Below are 14,069 nucleotides of genomic sequence, written 5' to 3'. Positions count from 1 at the left end.
CAAGCAGCACCAGCAGCCCACAGAACCGACTCTGATTCCGAGAGACTGCTGTGTTTTCCCAGAGGTTTTCACCATGGCGCGAACCGCACATGGCTGCTCCTTCCTCAGCAAGGCTGTGGGCGTTCGCTCTGTCGCGTCAGGAGAGAATAGCTGCGGGAGAGCTGGTGCCTTCTGGGCCTTGTTTCCTGGGCTTCATGTGCGCGCCCTGGGTTCACCCTGCCATGCTGAACTAAGCAGACATAGCCTCGACCCTTCAGCAGAGTGCGTGGCCTAGGATGGCACTCTGCTCCAATGCCATCTCCGGGCGTGGTCAAGGCCTGCCCTTTTGCTCTGGCGTTCAGTTGGACAGGGCACTAGGCCAGTGCCTTCCCCAGCGAGAGGTGACATGACATGTTCACAGCACACCATACACGCCCTGTGATGGGGAGTAATAGGTAACTGTCCTGCTTCACCGAGTCACACCCTGCCTCCGCCAATGCTGCCACATCCTGGAGCAAGATGTCATCTGACTGCCCGTTCCTCCAGGAGCTGTTTCTGCGAGTACAGGGCCGGGCCCCTGCTGGTATGCCCACTTCTGCCATATGGGCTGGTGGCCAAGGAGCTGCTGTCCCCTTCGGTCCAGAGGCACAGGACAGGCCTGCCTTCTGCCCAGACACTTTGCTCAGAGTGGAGCAGGCGCGTCTGCCCTAGTCGTCCGCTCTTGTCTCCTTAGCAGCCAGGATTCATTCTCTCCGCACAGGGAGAGGGGCACACTTGTCTTGCCACAGGCCCGCTGTTCCTGCTTGGGCAGGCTCTACTGCTACACGACCGTATCCCGACAGCAAGGCCAATGGCTCCTTCTCTTCATTCCCGAGCAGTGTGCTGCACTTTCCCATGACATGTCCTCGGGAGCGCAGTGACAGACGTGTCCCTTTCCTTAAGCCCCTTTCCACAGGCGCAAGCACGTTTCTCCCTCAGAGAGAGGGGATGCCCGGTCAAAGATCATTTCGCTCCATGAGGGTATATTACAACGTGCAGTGGAGAATAGCTCAGGCAAGCAGCAGCAGCATCCCACAGACCTGGCTTGAGTTCCCAAAGAATGCTGTGCTTTCCAGAGGGGATGCCCCAGAAAAAGAGGATTTCGCTCTATGCGGGTTTTCATACAACGTACTGTGGAGACTAGCACAGCCAAGCTGTAGGAGCATCCCACAGACCTGACTCTGAGTTTCCAAGGAAAGCTGTGCTTTCCCAGAGGAGATGCCCCGGAAAAGGGGATTTCGCACTATGCGGGTTTTATACAAGGAGCTGTGGAGAGTAGCACAGGCAAGCATTAGCAGCATCCCACAGACCCGACTCTGAGACTCCAAGGAAAGCTGTGCTTTCCCAGAGGGGATGCCCTGAAAAGAGGATTTCGCTCTATGGGGGTTTTATACAAGGAGCTGTGGAGACTAGCTCAGGCAAGCAGCAGCAGCATCCCACAGACCCGACTCTGAGTTCCCAAAGAATGCAGTGCTTTCCCAGATCGGATACCTGGGCATCGAGGTTTTCATTCTATGCGGATTTCTCCCACCATGCTCCGAAAGCTAGCCTAAAAGACAAGCAGCACCAGCAGCCCACAGAACCGACTCTGATTGCCCAGCGACTGCTGTGCTTTCACAGAGGTTTTCAGCATGGCGCGAACCGCACTTCGCTGCTGCTTCCTCAGCAAGGCTGTGGGCGTTTGCTCTGTCGCGTCAGGGAAGAATAGCTGCTGAGAGCTGGTGCCTCTTGGGCCTTGCTTTCCCGGGCTACATGTTCGTGCCCTGGGTTCACCCTGCCAAGACGAACGAAGCAGACACAGCCTCGACCCTTCGGCAGCGTGCATGGCCTAGCATGGCACTCTGTTCCATGCCATCTCCGGGCGTGGGCAAGGCCTGCCTTTTAGCTCTGGCATTCAGGTGGACAGGGCACTAGGCCAGTGCCTTTACGAGCCGAGAGGAGACGTGACAGGATCACAGCACACCGCCCACGCCCTGCGATGGGTAGTCATGGATAACTGTCCTCCTTCTCCGGGACACCCCCTGCCTCCGCCAATGCTGCCACATCCTGGAGCAAGATGACATCTGACTGCCCGTTCCACCAGGAGCTGTTTCTGCGAGTTCAGGGCCGGGAGCCTGCTGGTATGCCCACGTCTGTCCTATGGACAGGTGACCAAGGAGCTGCTCTCCTCTTGGGCCCAGAGACACAGGACAGGCCTGCCTTCTGCCCAGACTCTTTCCTCAGAGTGGAGCAGGCGGGTTTGCCCTAGTCGTCCGCTCGTGTCTCCTTAGCAGCCAGGCTTCATTCTCTCCGCACAGGGAGAGGCAGAAACTTGTCTTGCCACAAGCCCACTGTTCCTGCCAGGGCAGGCTCTCCTGCTTCAAGACAGTTTCCAGACAACAAGGCCAATGGCCCCTTCTCTTCATCCCAGAGAGTTTGCTGCACTTTCACATGATATGCTCCTCGAGAGCCCAGTGACAGACGTGTCCCTTTCCTTAAGCCTCTTTGGACAGATGCAAGCACGATTCTCCCTCAGACAGCGGGTTTACAGGGTCATAATCATTTCGCTCCATGAGGGTTTATTACAACGTGCTGTGAGGACTAGCTCAGTAAAGCATTAGCAGCATCCCACAGACCCGACTCTGAGTTTCCAAAGAAAGCTGTGCTTTCCCAGACGGGTTGCCCCGGAAAAAGAGGATTTCGCTCTATGCGGGATTTATACATGGAGCTGTGGAGACTAGCTCAGGCAAGCATTTGCAGCATCCAAGAGAAGAGACTCTGAGTTTCCATGAAAGCTGGGCTTTCACAGTGGGGATGCCCCGGGAAAGATGATTTCGCTCTATGCGGGTTCTATACAAGGAGCTGTGGAGACTAGCTCAGGCAAGCAGCAGCAGCAGCATCCCACAGACCCGACTCTGAGTTCACAAAGAATGCTGTGTTTTGCCAGAAGGAAAGCCTGGGCAAAGAGGCTTTTGCTTTATGTGGGTTTCTCCCATCGTTCTACAAATACTAGGATAAGGCAAGCAGCACCAGCAGCCCACAGAACCGACTCTGATTCCGAGAGACTGCTGTGTTTTCCCAGAGGTTTTCACCATGGCGCGAACCGCACATGGCTGCTCCTTCCTCAGCAAGGCTGTGGGCGTTCGCTCTGTCGCGTCAGGAGAGAATAGCTGCGGGAGAGCTGGTGCCTTCTGGGCCTTGTTTCCTGGGCTTCATGTGCGCGCCCTGGGTTCACCCTGCCATGCTGAACTAAGCAGACATAGCCTCGACCCTTCGGCAGAGTGCGTGGCCTAGGATGGCACTCTGCTCCAATGCCATCTCCGGGCGTGGTCAAGGCCTGCCCTTTTGCTCTGGCGTTCAGTTGGACAGGGCACTAGGCCAGTGCCTTCCCCAGCGAGAGGTGACATGACATGTTCACAGCACACCATACACGCCCTGTGATGGGGAGTAATAGGTAACTGTCCTGCTTCGCCGAGTCACACCCTGCCTCCGCCAATGCTGCCACATCCTGGAGCAAGATGTCATCTGACTGCCCGTTCCTCCAGGAGCTGTTTCTGCGAGTACAGGGCCGGGCCCCTGCTGGTATGCCCACTTCTGCCATATGGGCTGGTGGCCAAGGAGCTGCTGTCCCCTTCGGTCCAGAGGCACAGGACAGGCCTGCCTTCTGCCCAGACACTTTCCTCAGAGTGGAGCAGGCGCGTCTGCCCTAGTCGTCCGCTCTTGTCTCCTTAGCAGCCAGGATTCATTCTCTCCGCACAGGGAGAGGGGGACACTTGTCTTGCCACAGGCCCGCTGTTCCTGCTTGGGCAGGCTCTACTCTACACGACCGTGTCCCGACAGCAAGGCCAATGGCTCCTTCTCTTCATTCCCGAGCAGTGTGCTGCACTTTCCCATGACATGTCCTCGGGAGCGCAGTGACAGACGTGTCCCTTTCCTTAAGCCCCTTTCCACAGGCGCAAGCACGTTTCTCCCTCAGAGAGAGGGGATGCCCGGTCAAAGATCATTTCGCTCCATGAGGGTATATTACAACGTGCAGTGGAGAATAGCTCAGGCAAGCAGCAGCAGCATCCCACAGACCTGGCTTGAGTTCCCAAAGAATGCTGTGCTTTCCAGAGGGGATGCCCCAGAAAAAGAGGATTTCGCTCTATGCGGGTTTTCATACAACGTACTGTGGAGACTAGCACAGCCAAGCTGTAGGAGCATCCCACAGACCTGACTCTGAGTTTCCAAGGAAAGCTGTGCTTTCCCAGAGGAGATGCCCCGGAAAAGGGGATTTCGCACTATGCGGGTTTTATACAAGGAGCTGTGGAGAGTAGCACAGGCAAGCATTAGCAGCATCCCACAGACCCGACTCTGAGACTCCAAGGAAAGCTGTGCTTTCCCAGAGGGGATGCCCTGAAAAGAGGATTTCGCTCTATGGGGGTTTTATACAAGGAGCTGTGGAGACTAGCTCAGGCAAGCAGCAGCAGCATCCCACAGACCCGACTCTGAGTTTCCAAGGAAAGCTGTGCTTTCCCAGACGGGTTGCCCCGGAAAAAGAGGATTTCGCTCTATGCGGGATTTATACATGGAGCTGTGGAGACTAGCTCAGGCAAGCATTTGCAGCATCCAAGAGAAGAGACTCTGAGTTTCCATGAAAGCTGGGCTTTCACAGTGGGGATGCCACGGGAAAGATGATTTCACTCTATGCGGGTTCTATACAAGGAGCTGTGGAGACTAGCTTAGGCAAGCAGCAGCAGCATCCCACAGACCCGACTCTGAGTTCCCAAAGAATGCAGTGCTTTCCCAGATCGGATACTTGGGCATCGAGGTTTTCATTCTATGCGGATTTCTCCCACCATGCTCCGAAAGCTAGCCTAAAAGACAAGCAGCACCAGCAGCCCACAGAACCGACTCTGATTGCCCAGCGACTGCTGTGCTTTCACAGAGGTTTTCAGCATGGCGCGAACCGCACTTCGCTGCTGCTTCCTCAGCAAGGCTGTGGGCGTTTGCTCTGTCGCGTCAGGGAAGAATAGCTGCTGAGAGCTGGTGCCTCTTGGGCCTTGCTTTCCCGGGCTTCATGTTCGTGCCCTGGGTTCACCCTGCCAAGACAAACGAAGCAGACACAGCCTCGACCCTTCGGCAGCGTGCATGGCCTAGCATGGCACTCTGTTCCATGCCATCTCCGGGCGTGGGCAAGGCCTGCCTTTTAGCTCTGGCATTCAGGTGGACAGGGCACTAGGCCAGTGCCTTTACGAGCCGAGAGGAGACGTGACAGGATCACAGCACACCGCCCACGCCCTGCGATGGGTAGTCATGGATAACTGTCCTCCTTCTCCGGGACACCCCCTGCCTCCACCAATGCTGCCACATCCTGGAGCAAGATGACATCTGACTGCCCGTTCCACCAGGAGCTGTTTCTGCGAGTTCAGGGCCGGGAGCCTGCTGGCATGCCCACGTCTGCCCTATGGACAGGTGGCCAAGGAGCTGCTCTCCTCTTGGGCCCAGAGACACAGGACAGGCCTGCCTTCTGCCCAGACTCTCCTCAGAGTGGAGCAGGCGGGTTTGCCCTAGTCGTCCGCTCGTGTCTCCTTAGCAGCCAGGCTTCATTCTCTCCGCACAGGGAGAGGCAGAAACTTGTCTTGCCACAAGCCCACTGTTCCTGCCAGGGCAGGCTCTCCTGCTTCAAGACAGTTTCCAGACAACAAGGCCAATGGCCCCTTCTCTTCATCCCAGAGAGTTTGCTGCACTTTCCCATGATATGCTCCTCGAGAGCCCAGTGACAGACGTGTCCCTTTCCTTAAGCCTCTTTGGACAGGTGCAAGCACGATTCTCCCTCAGACAGCGGGTTTACAGGGTCATAATCATTTCGCTCCATGAGGGTTTATCACAACGTGCTGTGAGGACTAGCTCAGTAAAGCATTAGCAGCATCCCACAGACCCGACTCTGAGTTTCCAAAGAAAGCTGTGCTTTCCCAGACGGGTTGCCCCGGAAAAAGAGGATTTCGCTCTATGCGGGATTTATACATGGAGCTGTGGAGACTAGCTCAGGCAAGCATTTGCAGCATCCAAGAGAAGAGACTCTGAGTTTCCATGAAAGCTGGGCTTTCACAGTGGGGATGCCCCGGGAAAGATGATTTCGCTCTATGCGGGTTCTATACAAGGAGCTGTGGAGACTAGCTCAGGCAAGCAGCAGCAGCATCCCACAGACCCGACTCTGAGTTCACAAAGAATGCTGTGTTTTGCCAGAAGGAAAGCCTGGGCAAAGAGGCTTTTGCTTTATGTGGGTTTCTCCCACCGTTCTACAAATACTAGGATAAGGCAAGCAGCACCAGCAGCCCACAGAACCGACTCTGATTCCGAGAGACTGCTGTGTTTTCCCAGAGGTTTTCACCATGGCGCGAACCGCACATGGCTGCTCCTTCCTCAGCAAGGCTGTGGGCGTTCGCTCTGTCGCGTCAGGAGAGAATAGCTGCGGGAGAGCTGGTGCCTTCTGGGCCTTGTTTCCTGGGCTTCATGTGCGCGCCCTGGGTTCACCCTGCCATGCTGAACTAAGCAGACATAGCCTCGACCCTTCAGCAGAGTGCGTGGCCTAGGATGGCACTCTGCTCCAATGCCATCTCCGGGCGTGGGCAAGGCCTGCCCTTTTGCTCTGGCGTTCAGTTGGACAGGGCACTAGGCCAGTGCCTTCCCCAGCGAGAGGTGACATGACATGTTCACAGCACACCATACACGCCCTGTGATGGGGAGTAATAGGTAACTGTCCTGCTTCACCGAGTCACACCCTGCCTCCGCCAATGCTGCCACATCCTGGAGCAAGATGTCATCTGACTGCCCGTTCCTCCAGGAGCTGTTTCTGCGAGTACAGGGCCGGGCCCCTGCTGGTATGCCCACTTCTGCCATATGGGCTGGTGGCCAAGGAGCTGCTGTCCCCTTCGGTCCAGAGGCACAGGACAGGCCTGCCTTCTGCCCAGACACTTTCCTCAGAGTGGAGCAGGCGCGTCTGCCCTAGTCGTCCGCTCTTGTCTCCTTAGCAGCCAGGATTCATTCTCTCCGCACAGGGAGAGGGGGACACTTGTCTTGCCACAGGCCCGCTGTTCCTGCTTGGGCAGGCTCTACTCTACACGACCGTGTCCCGACAGCAAGGCCAATGGCTCCTTCTCTTCATTCCCGAGCAGTGTGCTGCACTTTCCCATGACATGTCCTCGGGAGCGCAGTGACAGACGTGTCCCTTTCCTTAAGCCCCTTTCCACAGGCGCAAGCACGTTTCTCCCTCAGAGAGAGGGGATGCCCGGTCAAAGATCATTTCGCTCCATGAGGGTATATTACAACGTGCAGTGGAGAATAGCTCAGGCAAGCAGCAGCAGCATCCCACAGACCTGGCTTGAGTTCCCAAAGAATGCTGTGCTTTCCAGAGGGGATGCCCCAGAAAAAGAGGATTTCGCTCTATGCGGGTTTTCATACAACGTACTGTGGAGACTAGCACAGCCAAGCTGTAGGAGCATCCCACAGACCTGACTCTGAGTTTCCAAGGAAAGCTGTGCTTTCCCAGAGGAGATGCCCCGGAAAAGGGGATTTCGCACTATGCGGGTTTTATACAAGGAGCTGTGGAGAGTAGCACAGGCAAGCATTAGCAGCATCCCACAGACCCGACTCTGAGACTCCAAGGAAAGCTGTGCTTTCCCAGAGGGGATGCCCTGAAAAGAGGATTTCGCTCTATGGGGGTTTTATACAAGGAGCTGTGGAGACTAGCTCAGGCAAGCAGCAGCAGCATCCCACAGACCCGACTCTGAGTTCCCAAAGAATGCAGTGCTTTCCCAGATCGGATACCTGGGCATCGAGGTTTTCATTCTATGCGGATTTCTCCCACCATGCTCCGAAAGCTAGCCTAAAAGACAAGCAGCACCAGCAGCCCACAGAACCGACTCTGATTGCCCAGCGACTGCTGTGCTTTCACAGAGGTTTTCAGCATGGCGCGAACCGCACTTCGCTGCTGCTTCCTCAGCAAGGCTGTGGGCGTTTGCTCTGTCGCGTCAGGGAAGAATAGCTGCTGAGAGCTGGTGCCTCTTGGGCCTTGCTTTCCCGGGCTACATGTTCGTGCCCTGGGTTCACCCTGCCAAGACGAACGAAGCAGACACAGCCTCGACCCTGCGGCAGCGTGCATGGCCTAGCATGGCACTCTGTTCCATGCCATCTCCGGGCGTGGGCAAGGCCTGCCTTTTAGCTCTGGCATTCAGGTGGACAGGGCACTAGGCCAGTGCCTTTACGAGCCGAGAGGAGACGTGACAGGATCACAGCACACCGCCCACGCCCTGCGATGGGTAGTCATGGATAACTGTCCTCCTTCTCCGGGACACCCCCTGCCTCCGCCAATGCTGCCACATCCTGGAGCAAGATGACATCTGACTGCCCGTTCCACCAGGAGCTGTTTCTGCGAGTTCAGGGCCGGGAGCCTGCTGGTATGCCCACGTCTGTCCTATGGACAGGTGACCAAGGAGCTGCTCTCCTCTTGGGCCCAGAGACACAGGACAGGCCTGCCTTCTGCCCAGACTCTTTCCTCAGAGTGGAGCAGGCGGGTTTGCCCTAGTCGTCCGCTCGTGTCTCCTTAGCAGCCAGGCTTCATTCTCTCCGCACAGGGAGAGGCAGAAACTTGTCTTGCCACAAGCCCACTGTTCCTGCCAGGGCAGGCTCTCCTGCTTCAAGACAGTTTCCAGACAACAAGGCCAATGGCCCCTTCTATTCATCCCAGAGAGTTTGCTGCACTTTCACATGATATGCTCCTCGAGAGCCCAGTGACAGACGTGTCCCTTTCCTTAAGCCTCTTTGGACAGATGCAAGCACGATTCTCCCTCAGACAGCGGGTTTACAGGGTCATAATCATTTCGCTCCATGAGGGTTTATTACAACGTGCTGTGAGGACTAGCTCAGTAAAGCATTAGCAGCATCCCACAGACCCGACTCTGAGTTTCCAAAGAAAGCTGTGCTTTCCCAGACGGGTTGCCCCGGAAAAAGAGGATTTCGCTCTATGCGGGATTTATACATGGAGCTGTGGAGACTAGCTCAGGCAAGCAGCAGCAGCATCCAAGAGAAGAGACTCTGAGTTTCCATGAAAGCTGGGCTTTCACAGTGGGGATGCCACGGGAAAGATGATTTCACTCTATGCGGGTTCTATACAAGGAGCTGTGGAGACTAGCTTAGGCAAGCAGCAGCAGCATCCCACAGACCCGACTCTGAGTTCCCAAAGAATGCAGTGCTTTCCCAGATCGGATACTTGGGCATCGAGGTTTTCATTCTATGCGGATTTCTCCCACCATGCTCCGAAAGCTAGCCTAAAAGACAAGCAGCACCAGCAGCCCACAGAACCGACTCTGATTGCCCAGCGACTGCTGTGCTTTCACAGAGGTTTTCAGCATGGCGCGAACCGCACTTCGCTGCTGCTTCCTCAGCAAGGCTGTGGGCGTTTGCTCTGTCGCGTCAGGGAAGAATAGCTGCTGAGAGCTGGTGCCTCTTGGGCCTTGCTTTCCCGGGCTTCATGTTCGTGCCCTGGGTTCACCCTGCCAAGACAAACGAAGCAGACACAGCCTCGACCCTTCGGCAGCGTGCATGGCCTAGCATGGCACTCTGTTCCATGCCATCTCCGGGCGTGGGCAAGGCCTGCCTTTTAGCTCTGGCATTCAGGTGGACAGGGCACTAGGCCAGTGCCTTTACGAGCCGAGAGGAGACGTGACAGGATCACAGCACACCGCCCACGCCCTGCGATGGGTAGTCATGGATAACTGTCCTCCTTCTCCGGGACACCCCCTGCCTCCACCAATGCTGCCACATCCTGGAGCAAGATGACATCTGACTGCCCGTTCCACCAGGAGCTGTTTCTGCGAGTTCAGGGCCGGGAGCCTGCTGGCATGCCCACGTCTGCCCTATGGACAGGTGGCCAAGGAGCTGCTCTCCTCTTGGGCCCAGAGACACAGGACAGGCCTGCCTTCTGCCCAGACTCTCCTCAGAGTGGAGCAGGCGGGTTTGCCCTAGTCGTCCGCTCATGTCTCCTTAGCAGCCAGGCTTCATTCTCTCCGCACAGGGAGAGGCAGAAACTTGTCTTGCCACAAGCCCACTGTTCCTGCCAGGGCAGGCTCTCCTGCTTCAAGACAGTTTCCAGACAACAAGGCCAATGGCCCCTTCTCTTCATCCCAGAGAGTTTGCTGCACTTTCCCATGATATGCTCCTCGAGAGCCCAGTGACAGACGTGTCCCTTTCCTTAAGCCTCTTTGGACAGGTGCAAGCACGATTCTCCCTCAGACAGCGGGTTTACAGGGTCATAATCATTTCGCTCCATGAGGGTTTATCACAACGTGCTGTGAGGACTAGCTCAGTAAAGCATTAGCAGCATCCCACAGACCCGACTCTGAGTTTCCAAAGAAAGCTGTGCTTTCCCAGACGGGTTGCCCCGGAAAAAGAGGATTTCGCTCTATGCGGGATTTATACATGGAGCTGTGGAGACTAGCTCAGGCAAGCATTTGCAGCATCCAAGAGAAGAGACTCTGAGTTTCCATGAAAGCTGGGCTTTCACAGTGGGGATGCCCCGGGAAAGATGATTTCGCTCTATGCGGGTTCTATACAAGGAGCTGTGGAGACTAGCTCAGGCAAGCAGCAGCAGCATCCCACAGACCCGACTCTGAGTTCACAAAGAATGCTGTGTTTTGCCAGAAGGAAAGCCTGGGCAAAGAGGCTTTTGCTTTATGTGGGTTTCTCCCACCGTTCTACAAATACTAGGATAAGGCAAGCAGCACCAGCAGCCCACAGAACCGACTCTGATTCCGAGAGACTGCTGTGTTTTCCCAGAGGTTTTCACCATGGCGCGAACCGCACATGGCTGCTCCTTCCTCAGCAAGGCTGTGGGCGTTCGCTCTGTCGCGTCAGGAGAGAATAGCTGCGGGAGAGCTGGTGCCTTCTGGGCCTTGTTTCCTGGGCTTCATGTGCGCGCCCTGGGTTCACCCTGCCATGCTGAACTAAGCAGACATAGCCTCGACCCTTCAGCAGAGTGCGTGGCCTAGGATGGCACTCTGCTCCAATGCCATCTCCGGGCGTGGTCAAGGCCTGCCCTTTTGCTCTGGCGTTCAGTTGGACAGGGCACTAGGCCAGTGCCTTCCCCAGCGAGAGGTGACATGACATGTTCACAGCACACCATACACGCCCTGTGATGGGGAGTAATAGGTAACTGTCCTGCTTCACCGAGTCACACCCTGCCTCCGCCAATGCTGCCACATCCTGGAGCAAGATGTCATCTGACTGCCCGTTCCTCCAGGAGCTGTTTCTGCGAGTACAGGGCCGGGCCCCTGCTGGTATGCCCACTTCTGCCATATGGGCTGGTGGCCAAGGAGCTGCTGTCCCCTTCGGTCCAGAGGCACAGGACAGGCCTGCCTTCTGCCCAGACACTTTCCTCAGAGTGGAGCAGGCGCGTCTGCCCTAGTCGTCCGCTCTTGTCTCCTTAGCAGCCAGGATTCATTCTCTCCGCACAGGGAGAGGGGGACACTTGTCTTGCCACAGGCCCGCTGTTCCTGCTTGGGCAGGCTCTACTCTACACGACCGTGTCCCGACAGCAAGGCCAATGGCTCCTTCTCTTCATTCCCGAGCAGTGTGCTGCACTTTCCCATGACATGTCCTCGGGAGCGCAGTGACAGACGTGTCCCTTTCCTTAAGCCCCTTTCCACAGGCGCAAGCACGTTTCTCCCTCAGAGAGAGGGGATGCCCGGTCAAAGATCATTTCGCTCCATGAGGGTATATTACAACGTGCAGTGGAGAATAGCTCAGGCAAGCAGCAGCAGCATCCCACAGACCTGGCTTGAGTTCCCAAAGAATGCTGTGCTTTCCAGAGGGGATGCCCCAGAAAAAGAGGATTTCGCTCTATGCGGGTTTTCATACAACGTACTGTGGAGACTAGCACAGCCAAGCTGTAGGAGCATCCCACAGACCTGACTCTGAGTTTCCAAGGAAAGCTGTGCTTTCCCAGAGGAGATGCCCCGGAAAAGGGGATTTCGCACTATGCGGGTTTTATACAAGGAGCTGTGGAGAGTAGCACAGGCAAGCATTAGCAGCATCCCACAGACCCGACTCTGAGACTCCAAGGAAAGCTGTGCTTTCCCAGAGGGGATGCCCTGAAAAGAGGATTTCGCTCTATGGGGGTTTTATACAAGGAGCTGTGGAGACTAGCTCAGGCAAGCAGCAGCAGCATCCCACAGACCCGACTCTGAGTTCCCAAAGAATGCAGTGCTTTCCCAGATCGGATACCTGGGCATCGAGGTTTTCATTCTATGCGGATTTCTCCCACCATGCTCCGAAAGCTAGCCTAAAAGACAAGCAGCACCAGCAGCCCACAGAACCGACTCTGATTGCCCAGCGACTGCTGTGCTTTCACAGAGGTTTTCAGCATGGCGCGAACCGCACTTCGCTGCTGCTTCCTCAGCAAGGCTGTGGGCGTTTGCTCTGTCGCGTCAGGGAAGAATAGCTGCTGAGAGCTGGTGCCTCTTGGGCCTTGCTTTCCCGGGCTACATGTTCGTGCCCTGGGTTCACCCTGCCAAGACGAACGAAGCAGACACAGCCTCGACCCTTCGGCAGCGTGCATGGCCTAGCATGGCACTCTGTTCCATGCCATCTCCGGGCGTGGGCAAGGCCTGCCTTTTAGCTCTGGCATTCAGGTGGACAGGGCACTAGGCCAGTGCCTTTACGAGCCGAGAGGAGACGTGACAGGATCACAGCACACCGCCCACGCCCTGCGATGGGTAGTCATGGATAACTGTCCTCCTTCTCCGGGACACCCCCTGCCTCCGCCAATGCTGCCACATCCTGGAGCAAGATGACATCTGACTGCCCGTTCCACCAGGAGCTGTTTCTGCGAGTTCAGGGCCGGGAGCCTGCTGGTATGCCCACGTCTGTCCTATGGACAGGTGACCAAGGAGCTGCTCTCCTCTTGGGCCCAGAGACACAGGACAGGCCTGCCTTCTGCCCAGACTCTTTCCTCAGAGTGGAGCAGGCGGGTTTGCCCTAGTCGTCCGCTCGTGTCTCCTTAGCAGCCAGGCTTCATTCTCTCCGCACAGGGAGAGGCAGAAACTTGTCTTGCCACAAGCCCACTGTTCCTGCCAGGGCAGGCTCTCCTGCTTCAAGACAGTTTCCAGACAACAAGGCCAATGGCCCCTTCTCTTCATCCCAGAGAGTTTGCTGCACTTTCCCATGATATGCTCCTCGAGAGCCCAGTGACAGACGTGTCCCTTTCCTTAAGCCTCTTTGGACAGGTGCAAGCACGATTCTCCCTCAGACAGCGGGTTTACAGGGTCATAATCATTTCGCTCCATGAGGGTTTATCACAACGTGCTGTGAGGACTAGCTCAGTAAAGCATTAGCAGCATCCCACAGACCCGACTCTGAGTTTCCAAAGAAAGCTGTGCTTTCCCAGACGGGTTGCCCCGGAAAAAGAGGATTTCGCTCTATGCGGGATTTATACATGGAGCTGTGGAGACTAGCTCAGGCAAGCATTTGCAGCATCCAAGAGAAGAGACTCTGAGTTTCCATGAAAGCTGGGCTTTCACAGTGGGGATGCCCCGGGAAAGATGATTTCGCTCTATGCGGGTTCTATACAAGGAGCTGTGGAGACTAGCTCAGGCAAGCAGCAGCAGCATCCCACAGACCCGACTCTGAGTTCACAAAGAATGCTGTGTTTTGCCAGAAGGAAAGCCTGGGCAAAGAGGCTTTTGCTTTATGTGGGTTTCTCCCACCGTTCTACAAATACTAGGATAAGGCAAGCAGCACCAGCAGCCCACAGAACCGACTCTGATTCCGAGAGACTGCTGTGTTTTCCCAGAGGTTTTCACCATGGCGCGAACCGCACATGGCTGCTCCTTCCTCAGCAAGGCTGTGGGCGTTCGCTCTGTCGCGTCAGGAGAGAATAGCTGCGGGAGAGCTGGTGCCTTCTGGGCCTTGTTTCCTGGGCTTCATGTGCGCGCCCTGGGTTCACCCTGCCATGCTGAACTAAGCAGACATAGCCTCGACCCTTCAGCAGAGTGCGTGGCCTAGGATGGCACTCTGCTCCAATGCCATCTCCGGGC

The sequence above is a fragment of the Neovison vison genome, chromosome 6 (genome assembly GCF_020171115.1).
Source record: "Neovison vison isolate M4711 chromosome 6, ASM_NN_V1, whole genome shotgun sequence".
Taxonomy (NCBI): domain Eukaryota; kingdom Metazoa; phylum Chordata; class Mammalia; order Carnivora; family Mustelidae; genus Neogale; species Neogale vison.
Note: the sequence above shows the minus strand (reverse complement) of the source record.